General features: G+C 42.8%; 1 long non-coding RNA gene across 1 annotated transcript; it reads left to right on the plus strand.

Annotated features, from left to right (window-relative positions):
* Nucleotides 1-1088: 1088 nt before the first annotated feature.
* On the plus strand, nucleotides 1089-6966 carry LOC125757245 (uncharacterized). Its single transcript, XR_007415168.1, has 3 exons — nucleotides 1089-1211; nucleotides 3008-3131; nucleotides 6831-6966. It is a non-coding gene; the product is annotated as an uncharacterized LOC125757245 (long non-coding RNA).
* Nucleotides 6967-10335: the final 3369 nt, after the last annotated feature.

Below are 10335 nucleotides of genomic sequence, written 5' to 3' on the forward strand. Positions count from 1 at the left end.
GCAATGTTCCTATATTTTCATGCGAGTGCTTTAAGACAAATATTCTTTCAAATCAGGTGGTCTTGCACGCCGTTTTATACAAGTAGGCCTTCTTTATTTTCTCCCAGGCTCATACGTTTTCTTCAGCAACTACGAGCGGACAAGCGGAGAAACAGGAAATCTTGTCAGCGAGATTCTTTCCTCTAGCAGCAAGATAACACAGTGCGCAGAGTTTTGGTACATCATCTCTGGAGACGAGACAGAACTGAAGGTACATTGGCGTACGCACAGACTTAGCAATGCCCAGCACTTTCAGAATGGGTACCAGAGTAAGAAAGTACTATTCTGATGCCTATAGCCCATTTGTAAAACTGTGTCTTTGTACATGTCACTAAATACTGCCATAGACAAATGCTTGTGATTATTAGACATGAGGCCCGTTATGTACCTTGCTTTGTGAACAATAGATAATTTTATTTTACAGGCCATTTTACTGTGGTCGCTGCATGACGCTTCCTTCAAGAGATACATACATATATGCATTATATGGCTTAACTTCGTGTTTCATGAAATACTCGTGATATCTCGTGATATCATGCTTGCTGCGATCATGAGATCAGTAACTGCAGTATATCACTTACCATGTAGTTACTGGAAAAAAAAAGGAAACGGCGAGTTGAAGCGAATACGCAGCAGACGATTCGCTTGATCCTATTCCGTCGCGCATGCGTTTTTTTTTTTTATGGGCTGGGTTACTCACCTTAGAGCGAGTGCTCTGGCCATTAATAGAGGTAATAAGAATAAAAGTTAATACGAGAACAGAAACGTACCATACGAAACAGGAAGGTTACGATGAGAGACGCGGAAGAAAAGATGAACTTTGCTTTTCCGCAATGAACCGTTTCAGATATTCGACCACCTCATTGCAGTGTCCCTAATGTCACACCCATCATGATGTCACAATATTATAAAAGTGAAAAAAACACGCAAGCTGGTACCTCCGAGAGATGCGGGCTTTCAGCGACATCTGTATTCAATACTATTTCAACTATATTTCTTTACACCATGCGCACTACTGAATTTTTCTTGCCCATACATGTCCGCATGGTCTGCAGGTGCTGACTCGCAACCCTACTCAGAGGGGAGTCGATCATCTTCCTTTGTGGACGCAGAAGAGCGGCGAGTCCTCAGGATGGCAGATGGGTCGCATCGCCGTGCCCCACAAGAATAGGGTGAGGAAAGAAATTCCTAAGAGCAGCCGCCAGTATTACAACCTTTTTTAGAGGCGTGCTTTCCCTCGCATCATTGCCAGTTCGTTTCATTAGGCTGAGTCTGGCAAAGAAACCAGAGCATCGTTCAACCTAGATTCTCTCACCCGAGCTTCGAAACTATAGCCAGGTGTATTTCAAAGAAACGGCAACTGTTTATATTCTGCATGAAAATTAATATCGCACATAGGAGCCCGTCAGGTGGGTTTGTTATATATATATATATATATATATATATATATATTATATATATATATATATATATATATATATATATATATATATATATATATATATATATATATATATATATATATGTGTGTGTGTGTGTGTGTGTGTGTGTGTGTGTGTGTGTGTGTGTGTGTGTGTGTGTGTGTGTGTGTGTGTGTGTGTGTGTGTGTGAGAGAATAGTGTACCAGAAAGGGTACAGACAGGTGACAGGCTCCTACGAGCCCAATAAACATGAATATATCCTCACGTAGTATTTTCATATTCTATGCCTTCATTCCTATGTTTATAGTTTTAATAATTTCTCACTTGCAATTCCTTCATTCCGATTTTTCGCTTCTTACTATTCATTTTTATTTGCTTACTCATCCTGCTGTTGTTGCTGTCTGTTTCGGTACGAAATCATTGCCCTGTTAGAGAAATGCGGGCGAGAGAGGCGCAAGCAGGCAATTTCCTAAATAAAACGCCGCTGGTATTTCGAGATATGCGAATAGTGTATTTCTAATATTCTAACTGCTAGAAACTCAGTGCATTGTAAGCGCCGTGTGGTCTTTCACACTTCTCGTTTCACATTTATAACGGAGCCATATGTGATTACAGAATAGTTGAAATTCAAATATTGCTCCTCAAAAGCCAGCTATTGCGTAGTATAGGCAGCTGGGTACGAAAGTGATGCACAGAGTCAGTCTTTAGATGAGTGCGCTGGAGCAGATCAATCTTTATTTGGTTTGCTTCAAGCAGGATTTCATTCAGTTGGAGAGCTTAAACATCTCCGCTGCTAAAATGAGTGCCATAGATAAGGCATACAAACCTCCTGAGCGGGTAGCTTGAATCCTTTGGATCACTAACAGACCAGTCTAGGAGCTGAAGGTAAACTGCGCAATTTGTTATATTTTAATGCGCGCAACGCTATGGATAACGGAGGCGCCGACAGTTTTCTTCCAGCTCTCCCTACTGTTCTTGTGTGTATTGTTGCTGCTGTCTTCTACATTGCCTTCGGGCCTTGAAGGTACTTAAATAAATAAATAAATAAATAAATATTTCCGGGAGAATATGTGCAAATTACGTCATTCATGCGAACGACGCAAACATTTCTTAAAATTATTTCTAGGCTAAATATTTCTGCTAAACAATTCACGCGTTAATACCTTACTTCAAGAATGTCCTGTTACTGCGCTATGCACGTGTGAAGCTCTCGATGCTAACGATGAATTATGTCGCTCCTCTCGTACCACGTAACTATATAGCAATACATAGTGACACTGCTATAGTTTTGCTTACTTTGCGGTATTATACCACGCTTAAGTATACGTGAACAGTGAAAGCTAACGCTTTTAATGTAGCTGTCCGTCAGACGAACGTGACTACTAAGCATTGGGAGCACAAAATAAGACACTTCCTTACCTATTTTTATCGCTTGTAAGGTATCGTTGGTTTCGTCGACTTGTGAACCACGTTTCAGATGACCGCATTCGAAGTGAAAAGGAAAACATACAACCTTAGCTAACACCACGTTTAATGCTATTACAAAGGTGATCTTCCGGGCAACCGTCGGTCCTCCCTCAAGGCCAGCGTTCGTCGCACTGGATGATATCGCAATCGTGCACCAAGATCGGTGCGAGACCTTCCCGAAAGGCAGCGAGGCCCTTTCCCCAAGTGAGTTCTCTTTTTTTATGCAATCTGACCAAAGTTATAGCATGCGTGTTTTACATACACGCGAGACACACTGTATTTGTTTCCATTAAACTATGTAACATTTTAAGATGTCTAAGAGTTGCCTAAACTAGCGATGCGTAGCCAACATTGAACACAACAAAAATAAGAAAGTGGAGGCGGAAAGCGTTGTTTGATCTCCACTTTACACCATCGCACTAACAAGCCATTACTTGGAGATCATAATGACCAAGGAACGGAAAACGTTCACTTTTTTGCACAGGCAGGAGCCGCCGAAGTAGAGTAAGAAATATAGAGTTAGGAGCACTTTTCTGCAACATCGCGAAGCCGTCAGAAAATAAATTCAGGAAAGCATAAAAAAATGAACTGTTACAACAATCCCAAAAGGAGATGTAGTTAATAGTTAAAGGGCCCAACCAATTTTTAGGGCACCAATTTTATTTAGCGCAACGGAAAGCTAACTGGTCAGAGTGTCTAGCCATGAAATGGTAACGTGGAAAACGCCGTGAAACATATTTAGTCAGATTTTGTTTTTATCTGCGACGAATATGAAGTAGTATACGCGCGTGATAATGCATGCTGCAAACAGTGAGCGTGAGGGCGGTTCGTGTACGAGCGCGGTGGTTTACAGCGCATGCGTGCACTGTTTACAGCGCATGCGTGCCGCGGCTCGACATGACCACCGGTGGCCGCGAAGGCAGCGCCGCTTCTCACTCTGCAACTCCTTATACCTCGTAGGCAGCATAGAACAGAGCCGTCGCTGTGAGGTTAAGCATAAGTCAAACATCCGGCAACACCTACTCACCTGAGCACAAAACTAACCAGCAATTATGCAGGACCCATACTACTATTGCCTTCCCGGTATCCCCAGCATTACCGCTATCACCCCGCACGCAGGTTGTTTCTTTAAAGGGAATCACTGTTTCCCTAAAATACAAAGTATCCATAGTGATAGCAATGCATTATATCTCTGCACAGAGTGAGTGTCGTAGATTTATCTACCTGATATATCAAAACACTCGCACATAATGAACATATCGAGTATGGCGTCATGTGAGTACTGGCAAACTTGAACAAGTGTCCCTCGAGGAGTGTGAAAACTGACGTTAATAATATCTGGGGTTTTACTTACAAAACCACGATATAATTATGAGGCACGCCGTAGTGGAAGGCTTCGAAAATTTCGACCATCTGGTGTTCTTTAACGTGCACTGACATCGCACAGTACACGGGCCTCTAACATTTCGCCTCCGTCAAAATGCAACACGTGGCCGGGATCGAACCCGCGACCTTCGGTTCAGCGGCCGAGCACCGTTACCGCTACACCACTCAAGAACCCTCGCGTGATCACCAGCACCAACATGAGTGAGAAAATACAAGGCGTGGCCTCTCGCGTCCGCTCGATAATTTGAGCTGTAAAAATAGGATCTCGTAGACAGGTAAAGTTTCCATAGACGCCCAATCCAATCGTATTTGTTAATATCCGTGACGACTAGCACTTTTCGCGTGTTTCAGGCACATTATTTTCCCGTACAGACATCATTTCGCTAGCTTTCGGTCGAAAAACATGACGCTCCTGGCAAATTGGTGCCTTGATTCCGACATGACTACTCGGAAAAACGTAATATATTAAGTAGGGACGGCGGACATTTAATTACTAATATCAGTAATAATTACACTAGCTGTGAAAAACCACTCATAGTTCCAACGGGAAACCACCTAGCACGACTCTCTGGCATGCATGAATGGCAGGCGCGCCCCAGTTCTGAGGAAGGAGGGGGGGGGGGGGCAGCTTGTATTTAATCCTAGGTTGTAAGCGACTACAGCCATGTCGATAAGATCAGCCGCCGCGGAACACTTGCAAAGTATTGAGCGCGAACCGCCCTTTATGAGCAACGGCCTGGCTGGCTGCTTCCTGAAGGCTGGCGAAGTGGACGCACACGCTCCACAGCACTCCGCCGCCCTCCCTCCCCCCACCCCCACAAAACACACACACACACACACACACACACACACACACACACACACACACACACACACACACACACACACACACACACACACACACACACACACACACAAACTGATTACTTCTGGAGCAAGCAGTGTGAAGGATGTTTATTTGGAGCGTCCCTATATTTGCTGCCCCAGTGAAACATACTTGTACGAGTGGCAACGATTTACAATATCTCAAAACGACGTTTTCTGGATACCTATCGGCAAGCTACCACACATAACATCATTTCCTGCGCGTGAAAGTATCCTTATACATATGTTTTCCTTATTTCGCGCAGGTAATACACACTCTGATAAAGAAACCTTGCCTAATTTTGAACTGCCTTAGCGCGCATGAATTCACTGCAGGCGCACCGAGTTTACCGCTCTCGCCCGCGTACAGCCGACGATATATTTGTCTTATGGAAGTCTCTCATTTATATCAAAACTTAACACATTTGATTACTTCAGCCCATTTATTCAACCACAGCAACTATTATAAACCGTGGTAATAGTAAGAAGCGCATCTGATCCAAAACGACGCTCTTGATTTGTGTGAGCAATCCGACAATATCAGCGGTACACTAAATTATGAAATCGGGCAGCCGTGGGAAGCTTCGATGAGAGTGGGGACGGGCCAGTGTATGAAGTTAAGGCGCTTGAGAAGCCAGTAGCTCTGTGCCCTGCTTATTGAATTCTGCGTGACCCGGAAGACAACAGAATTTGGCTTAGAGATTCATAGCGGCGTTTTCTGTTTGTGGAATGTGTCTTTTTTTTTCACAAAGCCCCAAATTCGTTTGGAGACCCCTTCAAAAAAAAATCGCAATACTTGTAGTGGTTTGTTGGTGCAGATTCGTCCCTATCCCAGTATTCGCTGCTTCCTTTTTAAGAAACTTTTGTCGCTTCCCCTTCGAGCTACTATAAAACTCCTTTGCAGCACATGATTCAGAAACAAATTGTTATGCAAATGCATTTTAAGCAGATTTTACCACTGTAACGTAAATGCTATGTAATCCGAGATTCACGGTTGGTCTCGGTCTAGGCATCTTTTTTTCTGGTAATCTGGAATTACTTCGTTGTCAGAAGCTATTCTTCTGGATAGAGGTCATAGCGATTATTATTTCTTTTGCTTCATTCCTATGACACAATTTGTTTAGCATTAGGTCTAGCTTTTTCTTCTCTTGTTTATGTAACAAAAGTGCGCCTTTACTGAAGCCTAGAGCTGTTCACTGACGCTATTCAGAAACGAGCGAATGAACGAACGAACGATCGAACGCACGAAAGAGTGAATGAATGAATGAATGAATGAATGAATGAATGAATGAATGAATGAATGAATGAACGAACGAACGAACGAACGAATGAACCAATGAATGAATGAATGAATGAATGAATGAATGAATGAATGAATGAATGAATGAATGAATGAATGAATGAATGAATGCTGTTTGTAGGCTCATTATTCTTACGTCCGTCAGCAAAAGATCATTTTTTTTTTCTTTTGACATTTTTTTCCTCAAGCCACTGGAAAACCCGTTATCATACAATACAAATTTGGCTATACGGGACAGAAGTTTGGAAAGAAAGTGTTAGTGATGACAAAAAAATCGGTAAAAGCAAACGCATGTTGCATTAATACCACAGAGGCAATTTTATCCTTCATGCTTTTCACGTGATTAATTGCAGCGGAGCTGCTGACTTGCGATTTCCAAGACTGGAACTTGTGCAAATGGTCGTCGCTTGGCTCTTCGATACCAAAGTGGAGGTTTCGTTTCGACCGATCCTTAAACCTCGGTCCTGTTTCATATCCCATTAAAAAAGGTAAGACGGCCTTACAATAGTTGTGGTGATGCCCTCACAATGCGCCTTATGTTAATGCACTGAACGCTTATTTTCAAAATGGCATGGCATTATCATTGTCGTCATAAATATTTATGTTGCTATTAAAAGCGCTCTGTCGGAATTCAACGCGGGGGGGGGGGGGGGGGTGACGGGAAGAAATAAAAAGCGACATGGTTGCAAATGTTTCGTACAGGAGTACAGCTGCGGATTGCTTGCAATTTAAGTAAAGCGGATACTCAACACAAGCGCAAAGAAAAACTGCGCAAAATGTCTCAATAGAAATGCAATAGGGAAAAGGAATAGTGAGGCAATGTACAGACCAATACCTCTTACTCCGTGCTATAAACATTATATTTCTAGGCATTATTAAGCGGTTGTCTTGAATGCTGTGGTGTTGCGCTCGTTTAAAACTTTGTCTGCTTGGCCGTACTCCGTGGCAATTGCGCTGAGCATAAAGAGTGACTAAACCAAGATTTCGAACCATGTACGCGCTGGATACTGGAAGGGTAAAAAAGGGAACGAAAGTACGGGCGGGAGGGAGAGGGGAGGGGAGCGGGTTATGAGGTTACCATGTAGTTTAGAGCATTTAGTATATAGTTGGTAAAGTAGAAACAGAGCCTGGCAACAACGATCCACTCTGGAAACTCACTCCGGTACATCCATCTGCACTTTCTCGATTTAGACCAAACGAGACACACATAAGCAAAAGTAATCTCGAGCAGGTCTTACTTCCACATCGGCATTGTGAAAGGCCTTTCGGGTTTGCCGCATACTATGCAGGCACAGGAGCATAATATTGTCGTAAGGTACGCCAGCTTCATTTTCAACGGAGAAAAACCGAATTCCATGCGAATGTAGCGGTAACTCCTTTTTTAGAGTTATCTGTAATATATCCCCAAAAAACACTCCACTCCAGCAGTCTATGAAAACGTGTTCACTGGTCTCCGGTTTTTTGCATAGGAAGCGATCTGGGCCCCATACAACTCATAATTCCTAATCTTCCAACGATGATTTAACTTTTTCCGCGGTTGTATGTAGGAAGTGATGAAGTAAGCACATAATTTTCCCTTGATTCCATGGTTTGCTTAAATAAGCTGACTAGTTCCTTAAATAATTGAGGCACACTCAACTTTTCTTTGAATGAAGGCTTCGTAGTTGTAGTTTCCGAGTGGGCGAGAAACATAGACCGCCACTACGTCTAAAATAAGCCAACACAGCGGCCAACCTGTGACCAAGTATGCGACAACAAAATAACAGAAAGATGTGCATATAAATCTAAGCTACCCTACCTTTGTTTTTATCATATTTAATGTGGCGCTCAATTGAGTGATCGAAGCAAAAAAACTATTTTAAATAACTGTTGGAAACGCTCAAGGGCAACTGAAAATATTCCTAAATAAGAATAAGTCTGTGAGCTGCACCGACGAATTTTCGCACAACGCTTACGCACTACTCCAGAATTCGTCCTGGGAGTTTAGGTGCAAATTTTTTTCCTGTATGACGTTTTCCTTTGGAAATCTTGCAGCCGAGATTGCAAAAAAATTGAAGCAATAACTCACGCTATTAGCACAGGATGAGTGTTCGTCGTATCAGTCTTACGTCCTTGTGTCGTCACCTTTAGGCGCTTCGACAGTGTTATGAAATCTGACAAACCTGTCCAATTTTCAACTTGTAAGAAATAGGCGCCCAAATCCAAGACGAGAGACGCTTGAATAGCAGTGCTCACATGCAAGGGTAGACCGTCAGACTTATCGTCCATAGCGTACCAATGCAGGAATTCCAAAGTAAACAGAGCGAAAACATTCGCAATAATCAGTGCGTAAATAAACGCATGTAGCAAACGAACACTACTTACGCTTTATGTAGCGAACAGCCATATTGAATTGACTTGACTTTACAAGGAGTGTTCTTGAAGAACATTTCATTGGTAAGCACGTTAACTGTCAACGGGATACAAAACCATGCTTGCACATTTACAAGATCCTGCAAAAACGCGTTGCAGTATGTAAAGATATTATTGCTGGAGGAAAGCCAAGTGCTTTTCGTTACGTTGTAGAGGGCATTCCAAAACGAACGATCCAATTTCTCGTGGCATCGCACATGCTGCGTGGTGATTTTTTCCGGCATTGAAAGAAAGCTGGCGAAATACGAAGTAAAACCAGGCGACCATGCTCACGTGCTACAGCACTTCAGTGCTCTCAACCGTGCTTCGAGCGAAGCAACCCGCGTTGGATCCAGAGATCCAATCTGATCTCTGGTTGAGGTTGGATTCCCGCTTTATGAGGTGTCCAAGCACGGTACATTTTACGGCGGTTGAAATGGCACTTGGAATAAATCAACTGAAGGTCGGCACTTCGAAACGCAGGGTGAATGGTCGTGAGGCGCTGCAGGCGGCTTTTACACGTAGTCGAGGTAATGGGAGCGCGTTCACTACTTCAATTAGCGTAAAAGGAAGCATTGCTTTACACAGCCACGTAGGCTGTGTAAAGCGAAGCCTTTGAAACATCAGTTCATAGTGCTAACGTCTACGCACGCTTGACATACTATAATGAGGCTTGTCAAAGGCATTGATATTGAAGCTTCATTTAAAAGAAAGGGCCTTCCAACATCCTTTCCATGCACATTTTGGGATGGGTTACGATGTCCGAATCTCACCTAAGTAAACACGACGAAAACAAGCGCAGTTACTGACACAAATATGAAGAAAAAAAGCATAAAGATAATTAATTAAAAATAAGTATAAAGGTAAGGATATCATGGAAACTAATAGAATAAACTGAAAGAAACGATAACCTTAAAAGTTAACAAATACTGCGCGGCAGCCAGCACATCAAAAACACAAAAAATCACAATGTCTTCTTTTCATCTCAATCTAAAGGTTGACATGTCACCAATTTGTTTTTTAGGGGCGAAGCTCCTCTTAGTCTAACATTGTCACGCGTCCGGCGTAAGGCGTAACCGGCAGTATCTCCCGAACAGTATCTCCCATCACCGATCCTTTGCAACCTGCCCACTACTTCGTCTTTGCAAACATCCCACTACGATCCATCGCTGATCCATTACTTCATCGACCATAAAGCCGTTATAATGAAGGGGGAACGGAAGCCATGTCTAGCTACCACTTACGATTAATAAAATTTCTTGTGTAAATATATACAGTGTTTGTCACGTCTTTGATGGTGTACTGGGCTATCGCTTTGATTACTGCTGTGCGAAACCACTGAAGATTTCACGGTGTAACCATGATTGCTTCAGGAGCTTCGCCCAAGCTCTTCATCATTCACCCGTGGATATGCTGTGAATTTTTTTCTTTGCATTCGGCTTCTACTTTTGACGCAGGTAACATAGC

The sequence above is a fragment of the Rhipicephalus sanguineus genome, chromosome 2, assembly GCF_013339695.2.
Source record: "Rhipicephalus sanguineus isolate Rsan-2018 chromosome 2, BIME_Rsan_1.4, whole genome shotgun sequence".
Taxonomy (NCBI): domain Eukaryota; kingdom Metazoa; phylum Arthropoda; class Arachnida; order Ixodida; family Ixodidae; genus Rhipicephalus; species Rhipicephalus sanguineus.